Below are 9,607 nucleotides of genomic sequence, written 5' to 3'. Positions count from 1 at the left end.
GGATTGTTTTTTATTTTGTCTTTGGAGATATCTTCAGTATACAGTGCCTAGTACATAGCAGGCATTTAATAATTGCCTGTTGAATGAAAATGAATATGAAAATTGATCACTGCTTCCCAAACACACAGAAAATTTTCCTCTACCAGAAACAAACAAAACAGTTGTTGGGGTGGCTAGGTGGTACAGCGAATAGAACACCAGCCCTGGAGTCAGGAGGACTTGAATTCAAATCCGGCCTCAGACACTTAACACTTACTAGCCATGTGACCTTGGACAAGTCACTTAGCACCGATTGCTCTGCCCTCACCCCTCCAAAAAGCAAAAAAACAAAACAAAATAGCAAATAGTCTTTTTAAATTTCCTACTATTTGAGGCAAAGAAAAAAAAGTTTTCAAACTATGTTCCCCAAAATTCTTGATTTCTGGAAGCATTTCTAAAGGTTTTATGAAATGTTTATGCCAAGGCAAATACATTTGAACAATACCTCTTATTTGTTTGTTTCATCACCTTGTTTCATCACTTCCAGCTTGACTCCAAAGTAACCATGCACCCAGTGGAGTGAGGCTTCCAAGCATGAAAAATGTAACCCAGAAAGGTGCCACAGTCTCAAAGAATTAGAGCCCCTCTGACCCAGATGACTCTTCCAGGCAGCAATGCTGAAATGAATAGTCTTTCCACTCAGCTCTAGAGGTACTGCCAGTTCCCATTTCACGACAGGTGAAAGCATGATGACAAATTTGAAACAGCACCTCTACTGAGAGCATTTTAATCAACAAGAATGAAGACTGTTCAGTTGGCTTTTTTCCCAAAAGTTGCAGCCAGCTTTGCATCCAGTCGGTAAACTGAACATTAGGCAGGATTCCAGATCCATTTCTGAGTCTAAAAGAGATTAGAGAAGCAAATCAGGCTCTTTTGGTTTCCTTATCTGCCCCTCCCAACTTCCACCCTCTACATGGCCACGAGGACTCCTACTCATCCTCACTCCATTTCCGAAATCACATTGTTTATGAACTTTGATTCCACAGCATTTTTGTAGCTTTTTTTTTTTTTCTAGACCTCTGATTTCAAGAATGTAGGGAATACCAGTTTACCACTACAGGGCAACAATTGTTTAGAAATTTGTATTATTAGAGACCACTAGGTGGCACAGTGGCTAGAGCTCTGAAGTCAGGAAGACTAATCTTCCTGAGTTCAAATCTAGCTTCAGATACTTACTAGCTGTGTGACCCTGGACAAGTTATTTTACCTTGTTTGCTTCCATTTCCTCATCTATAAAAAATGAGCTGTAGAAGGAAATGGCAAACTATTCCACTGTCTTTGCGAAGAAAATTCCAAATGGGGTCACAAAGAGTCAGACAGGACTAAACAACAACAAGAAGTCTTAGAGAATTGCCAAGAGCACTGGGAGGGTTTGCACAGTCTATTGATTAAGAGGCAGGACTTGTACTCCCGCCTATCTGATATGAAGGACTATGTTCTAACCACTGTAGGAAGCTACCTCTAATCTAAAAATGATAGAATAGAAAAAATAAAGTTTTATTTCTTCTGTGTATTTTTTTATTGTAAGAGATAAAAATCCATTCATTTAGTGATTAATAAAATATAAATCAATGCCAGGCAACTATTTCATTGTCTTCACTGTTTTAACTTCAAAATATCTATATAAACAAGATAGTAAGTGCTTCATATTCATAGTCCACAGAATTTCAAGCTAGAAGGGGGGCACCTTCTAGGAACTAGGTCATTTTGTGAGATCCTCTTCTCTGGTCATCATTTTTTGAGAGTGAAGACAGGGCAGATGTCAGAGTCATACTCAGATGTGAGCTAATCTAAGGCCATTCCTTATCAGTGACTACCAATTCAGCAATGGGACACACAAATCACTCACATTAGAGACGAGTTCCTTGGTAAGAAGGGATTGTCTTTTACCCTTCTTTGTGTCCTCATTGCTTAGCACGTGGTAGATGGTAATTAAATAGTTATTGATTGACTGAGTTCCCTTCTCCCAAAAGTACACCTGTTGCCCTGGCTTTATCATGAATGGATATGTCCTGAGGAAGACTCCCAAATTCACAGATAAAGTAAAAAAAAGTATGAGATTAAAAGATACTGTCCCCCAAAAGATTCCTTATTTAACTATATGGTTGTGCTCAAGTTTGTTGGTGAAAGCCATTTACCATGCAGTGTTTTCTCTCTGAGACTATGATAAGCAAAGAGATATCAGATCACCAGGGTCATAATACATCTAATAATGATTCTTATTGGCTGGGATAATGATAAAAATTACAGCTAGAATGTATGTAGCACTTCCAGATTTGCAAAGAATTTTTACTAGATTGCCTCATTTGGTCCTCATAACAACACTATGAGATAGACGTTATTAGTATTATACCTGTGTTATAGAAGAAACAAGTTTGGAAAAGTTAAGTGACTTGTCCAAGGTCATAGAACTAATAAGTACATGATAGGATCTGAACTCAAGTCTATTTCAGACCCCTAGTTATGTCTCATTTGTTCAGTCATGTCCAACCCATGGACCACAGTATACCAATAATATCCAAGGGATTTTCTTGGCAAAGATACTGGAGTGTTTTGCCATTTCCTTCTTCATTAGATTGAGTCAAACAGTGGTTAAGTGATTTGCCTAGGGTCACAAAGCTAGTAAATGTCAGCACTCAAATTTGAACTCAGGTCTCCCTGACTCCAAGCCCAGCACTCTATCCACTATGCCATCTAGTTGCTTCCATTTATTTTCCACTAGCTACCCTCAATGAGCTGTTAAGAACACATCCCAGCTCCCCTGCCACAGCTGATCCTCTCCTTCAGCTAAGCACTTCAGTCTTTGTGCTTGCTTGGTCCTACTTTCAGGTCTGCTGACTATGCTTGCTTGCTTGCTTGGAAAAGCTTTTGCCAAGTGATGTAAATATACTGATTTTCTGCCTGTGTTGGGGCAGAAGGGTGGCCATCTGACATCATTATGACATGTTTCTTTCACTTTGAGTTTCTAACAAGGCTATTATTTTGATAAATGGGTAAAGAGTGTTCTGATATATACTATAAAGCCCAAATCCTCATATTTGAAGTCCAAGTATAAAGGAATATGACTAATTAAAAATTAATTTAATTAATTAAAATAAAATATTAATTAATTAAAAACAAATATATAAGAACTAATGTTTCTAAATGAGTTTTGTCTTTGAAAACAGTAATTGGGAAATTGTTCACTTGTCCCAGTGTTAATGCCATCACTCAAAGATAGTGCAGTAGAAAGAGACCTAGGCCTGGAAAAACTAAGTTCAAGTCCATCTTCACCTACTTACCAACTATGTGACCTTGGTCAAGTAACTTAAACTCTGTTTGCCTCAGTTTCCTCAACTACAAAATGGAAATAATAAATCTCCCATAGTTGATATGAGAATCTAATGAGATAATATTTGTAAAGTATCCATCATAGTAGGTGCTATATAAATGGTGGCTATTATTATTATTGAAACTTTTCTTTGGGAATAGCTTCCAAAAATAGTTTATTGGTCACATAAGAAAATAAATCTTAATTTTTTCATAATCATATCTCACTTCGGTATTTGCCAAACCTTGTCATCTATCTTACTATATAACATGACTGATTGACTTTGATTGAATTTCAAAATGAATATGTACCTTTGACAGATGAATATTTGTTACTATTGAGCACATTCAAAAGAACATATCCTGGCCCCACTAATAAGCATATGCCTCGAGGAGGCCAAAGACAAACATAAAGGTACAGTATATACCATAATATTCACAGACACACTCTTTGTTACAGAAAAAAACCTTGAAACAAAGTGGGAGTTCATGAATTGAAGAATGGCTGAACAAACTGTTATATAAACATAATGGAATATTATGGTACCATAAGAAGTTAAAGTTACAAGGAGTTCAGAGAACCATGGAATGACATTTGAACTGATACAGAATTAAGAAAGCAGAACCAGAAGAAGAATATATACAATGGCTATAATAATTTAAAAGAAAACCACATTGAAAGACATGAAGTCATGAAATGCAACTTACTACTTTCAATAGAGAAACATGTAAGGGTGGGTAGGGATGAGAGTAGAGACTCTGGATGCCAAATGCTGTGTGCCCTGACAGATGAGGTCATAATGTTATTTGGTTTTCCTTAACTATTTTTACAGGAATTATGAAGACCTGAGTTCAAATCTGACTGCAGACACTTACACTTTCTTCCTTAACTATTTTTCTTGGTAGATTTGAGAATTGTTTTGGCCTAGCAGGAAAGTGGAGGGTGGAATTTTGGAAATTACTAGAGTGTCGGGTTTGTTTATTTTTTTTAAAGACATCAATTGAACTTTTTTTTTAAAAAAAAAAGAATCCATCATAAGGTCTACAGGCAAATCTCAAAGAAGAGCTCTTTAAATGTTTTGGACAATAGCAATATTGTAAGAATTAATTGCTAGTCTTCTAAAAGTTCTATTTTCAGGGGACAACTGTGACTTGGATGTATAAGTTATGGTATTAAGTTGTTTTGGGTTTTTTTAAGCAGCCTTATTAATTTGTATGACCTTTCTCTCCCTGCCCTGCCCACACCATTGTAAAAGAAAAATGAACTGCCTTGACATCCAACTGTCAGAGTGGGAGGAGACTTCCTAAGGCCTCTCTTCCATATGGGCCCTTTTTTTTTTGTTCCCCATGAGGTATTTGGCTATAATCCAATTCTTTTGATGACAATCTGTTTGGCAGACATATGTGACTGATGCCATCTTCTCAACACTGTCAGTTTCATTATTTGAAAAGGATCCAAGTCTTTAATTTGACCATTATGCAAATTTAATAATAATTTCATTTTGGTCTTTATAATTACTGGTTTCTGCCTCCAGTTGATAGCAGTTGGTGAATAATTATGTGACATTTACCCTGTTTCCCCCATTTTTCTGAACTTCATATAGAATTTGAAAAGGTACCTATAGGATATAGTTGAATTCAAAGATACAAAACTGAAGGATTCTTTAGAAATCATCAAATTTAACTCCCTCTTTTTAAGATGAGAAAACAAATAAAAAAGGAGAATTGATTTGGATCACTAGAATAATGGGCTAACTATTTTGTTTATCTCTGAGAAGCATAAAATTCTTAAATATACAACACAAATATGTACTAGTGATGATTTTCACTAATATTCTTTTGAAAATTGCCTTGAAATCCCTCCCTGGTAGACAGTACATAAAAGGTATTTTTAATGCTTATTGGCTGATTGATTGATTGCTCTGTAGTCAAAAGAGATTCTAGATGGAATTCCAGTGTGAATATTCAATACAGATGGTGAGTGTAATTTTCAGTGAGGGTCTATGTCTTGCCTTGATAAGCAATTCCTTCATCGAATGGTACAATGATAGTCTTTTAATACTAGAAAAATCAAATACAGGAGATTTCTGCACATATTTTATTTATTGTGATTGCTGCCTTTGCAAGGTTTCCCTCATACAATTCTTCTACCTCTATTTTTGATGTTATTTTCAAATAGTGAGAGCTGTGAGTATAAAGGATTCCTTTGAGCCTTTTGGTATTTCCAGGTAAAACAAGAAATTAAATAAAGGATCAGAATTGCTACTGACTAGGGTTGGAGAATAGAGCTAGCACTCACTCTGGTCCTTGATTCTCCCCAGCTTCCTCTTGCCTCCTTCCTCCTTATCTCTGTCTTCATTCTACTTCCCTTAGGATAGTAGTACAGTTTCACTAATATCCCAATGCACTTCCAACTCTATGGGTAAATTGGGAACAGTGACTAAGGCTATAATCATTGTCAGTTTCTTCTTTCCCAAGATATATAAACCCCAAAATGAAAATACAGAAGAAAAGAAACCCTAAATGTAAGTAAAAATGTATTATAGCTAGTCTTTATATAGTATTTGAAGGTTTACAAAGCACTTTACAGGTATTATTTCATTTTATACTCACAACAACCCTGGAAGTTAGGTATTATCATTATTCCCATTTTAGAGATGAAATCATTGAAAAAGAGGTTAAGTGACTAGCCCAAGGTCATACAGCCAGGGAGAACTCAGGTCTTCCTGACTTCAATTTCAGTGCTTTATCTACTATACCACCTAGATGTTTCACTTATCTATCAGTTCCCTTTCTGTTTCTTTCATATATCTAGTCTTTACAACCTTGCTTAAAGATGTTTTTTTTCACTCAAAGATGCAATTTTTAGTTGCTAAAGTTGTTAAAGAAATGTTTAACCATCAGCATATGCTCTGCCCACTTTCTCTAACCTTTTCAGTGATGAGAGCATTGGTGTTCACCCAATAACAGGAGGGTACTTGGAGAGAATTCACTCTCAAGAAACTACTACATCTATTCACCTTTTCTCCCCTTCTGTTAGTGGCAGCTACTCACCTATTTAGTCTAGAGATATGTGGTCAGTATAACTTTATTCAGTTAGAAGCTTGGTTTGTGCTTCCAACCCACCAGGAAAATTTTACCCTCTTCCTTGGTCAGGGGTCAACCACTCAAACATGGCTTAATTGCACCTCTCTTTTGATCAAAGAAATAAAGTAAATATGATAAAATATATACAGACTTCTTCTTTCAGAAAAACTAACATCTAGTATATGTACTCACTGTTTGTCCTAGATCTGAGTCACCTACAACCTTTCTATAGGCATGCCCCAAACCAAGCAGTTCCCAGACACAGTGTAGATACCTAGATTGATCTGATCCCAGTTAACCAAATGCAAATTTAGCAAATTCCCCTGTGCTTTCCCAATGCTAGTAAAAGTGTCCCATATCATTCTTCTCATCTATTTATTCCTAGAGGGTCACAGTCAAAGATGTTTCAGCACATTTCATGAGTCAGCATCTCCTCATTCATGGATGTGTACACACACACAGATACACACTCACACATGCATGTGCACAGACAAACACACACATTCCTGGAATTGCTCTTTTTTTGTGAGCTTAAATTTCTTGTTCAATAAAAATTCCAAGGGGAGGGGCAGAGCCAAGATGGCAGTGCAGAAGCAGGAAACCTCCCTGTGCTACCCCCATAACCACCTCAAATACCTATAAAAACGACTCTAAACAAACTTTAGGGCTACAGAACCCACAAAGTGACAGAGAGAAACAACTCTCCTGCTGAAGACAGCCCAGCAGGCTGGTAAGAAGGGTCCATTTCAGCTCGCTGGGAGTAGAGCCCAGCCCTGGTGACCATGAGATTTTAGCCTCAGGGAATACAGAGCAGCTGACTAGAGGGATATTGGGAGAGTAGATCACCAGCGGCTGTGGGGGTTTCCAGAATTAAAAAACCCTAAATGCCAAAGAGAAAGTGAGAGGTCATTGGACTTTGTGGGAACAGGGGGTCTGGGAGTCCAGTCCAGCCTCTGCCCCCTGGAGGGAGAAGCAGCTGAGGCATGGCTGCTTCAGAGCTCCTGGCTTGAAGATTGTAGGGAGACAAAGCCACCAATCTTAGGGGTAATAGCTCTTATGCTTGGATCTGGATTGCTGTCTAGGGTGGAGGTCCTGGGGTGGGTGACCAGTGAGCCAGAGCATGTGAAAGCTTCAGAGAGGGCAGCCAACTAATAGCTCCAGCAGCTGTGAAAACCCCAGCAATTTGGGACAAAGCTCTCCTCTCTGGAAGCAGAGTTCTACTGTGGGAAAAAGCTCAAAAGTCAAGTAATTAATTGGCAACATGAGCAAGCAAAGCAAGCACAGCAATCAAACCTTTAGATTCCTTTTTTGGGGACAAAAAGGATCAAAGTATGGAACAGGAGGAAGACAACAAAGTCAGAACTCCTGTACCAAAAGCTTCCAAGAAAAATATGAATTGGTTACAGGCCATAGAGGAGCTTAAGAAGGATTTTGGAAACCAAATAAGAGAAGTGGAAGAAAAATTGGGAAGAGAAATGAGAACGATGGAAGAAAATCATGAAAAGAGAGTCAACAACCTGACTAAAGAAAATAACACCTTAAAAAATAGACTAATTCAAATGGCAAAAGAGGCTCAAAAAGGCAATGAGAAGAATGCCTTAAAAAGCCAAATTTGCCAGATGTAAAAAGAATCTCAAAAGCTAACTGAAGAGAATCATTTCTTCAAAATTAGATTGGAGCAAAGGGAAGCTAATGGCTTTGTGAGAAATCAAGACATTATTAAACAGATCCAAACAAATGAAAAAAATATAAGGCAATGTGAAATACCTCCTTGGAAAAACTGCTGACCTGGAAAATAGATCCAGGAGAGATAATTTAAAAAATCATTGGACTACCTAAAAGCCATGATCAAAGAAAGAACCTAGAAATCATCCTCCAAGAAATTCTCAAGGAAAATTGCCCTGATGTTTTAGAACCAGAGGGCAAAATAGAGGTTGAAAGAATACAGCAATCACCTCTTGAAAAAGGTCTCAAGAAGAAAACTCCTAGGAATATTATAGCCAGGTTCCAGAGTTCCCAGATCAAGGAGAAAATATTAAAAGCAGCCAAGAAGAAACAATTTGAATATTGTGGAAACACAATCAGGAGAACACAGGATCTGGCAGCTTCCACACTGAGGGATCAAAGGGCTTGGAATATGATATTCCAGAGGTCAAAGGAGTTAGGATTAAAACCAAGAATCACTTACCCAGCAAAACTGAGTATGATGTTTCAGGGGGAAATATGGTAATTCAATGAAATAGAGGACTTTCAAGCTTTCTTTATGAAAAAGCCAAAGTTGAATAGAAAATTTGACATTCAGACAGAAGAAGCAAGAGAAGCATGAGAAGGTAAACAGGGAAAAGGAATCATAAGGAACTTATCAAAGCTGAACTATTTACATTCCTAAATGGAAAAACAATAATTGTAACTGATGAAACTTTTCTCAGAATGAGGATAGTGGAAGGAAATATAAATGTATATATATATATATATATATGTCTGTGTACATAAATATATATGTCTATATAGAAGGGTATATGGGCATATGAATACATATGTGAATGTGTGTATATATGTCTACAGGTATACATAGATAGAGGGCACAGGACCAATTTAATAGGAAGGGATGATACTTAGAAGGTGAAATTAAGAGGTGAGAGAGGAATATAATGAGAGGAGATGGGGAGAGACAGAATGGGGAATTATCTCATATAGAAGAGGTAAGGGAAAACTGTTACAATGGAGGGGAAGAACAGGAAGGCAAAAGAGAATGGGTCAACCTTAATCTCATTGAATTTGGCTTAGGGAGGGAATGACATACACACTAAATAGGGTATCTCACCCTACAGGAGAGTAGGGGGGAAGGAGATAAGAGGGGGGAATGATGGAGGGGAGGGCAGGTTGGGGGGGGGAAGAAGTTAGAAGCACACACTTTTGAAAAGGGACAGGGTCAAAGTAGAGAATAGAACAAGTGGGGGCAGATAGAACGGAGGGAAATATAGTCAGCCTTTCACAATATATCTACTATGGAAATGTTTTGCATAGCTACACATGTACAACCTATATTGTATTGCCTATCTTCCTAGTAAGGGTGGGTGATGAGGGAGGAAGGGAAAGAATCTGGAATTCAAAGTTTTAAAAATTATATATATATATATATATATATATATATATTTTTTTTACATGCAAC

The sequence above is a fragment of the Petaurus breviceps genome, unplaced genomic scaffold, assembly GCF_028583685.1.
Source record: "Petaurus breviceps papuanus isolate PSGF00001 unplaced genomic scaffold, PetGlider_PUasm1.0 229, whole genome shotgun sequence".
NCBI classification, from domain to species: domain Eukaryota; kingdom Metazoa; phylum Chordata; class Mammalia; order Diprotodontia; family Petauridae; genus Petaurus; species Petaurus breviceps.
Note: the sequence above shows the minus strand (reverse complement) of the source record.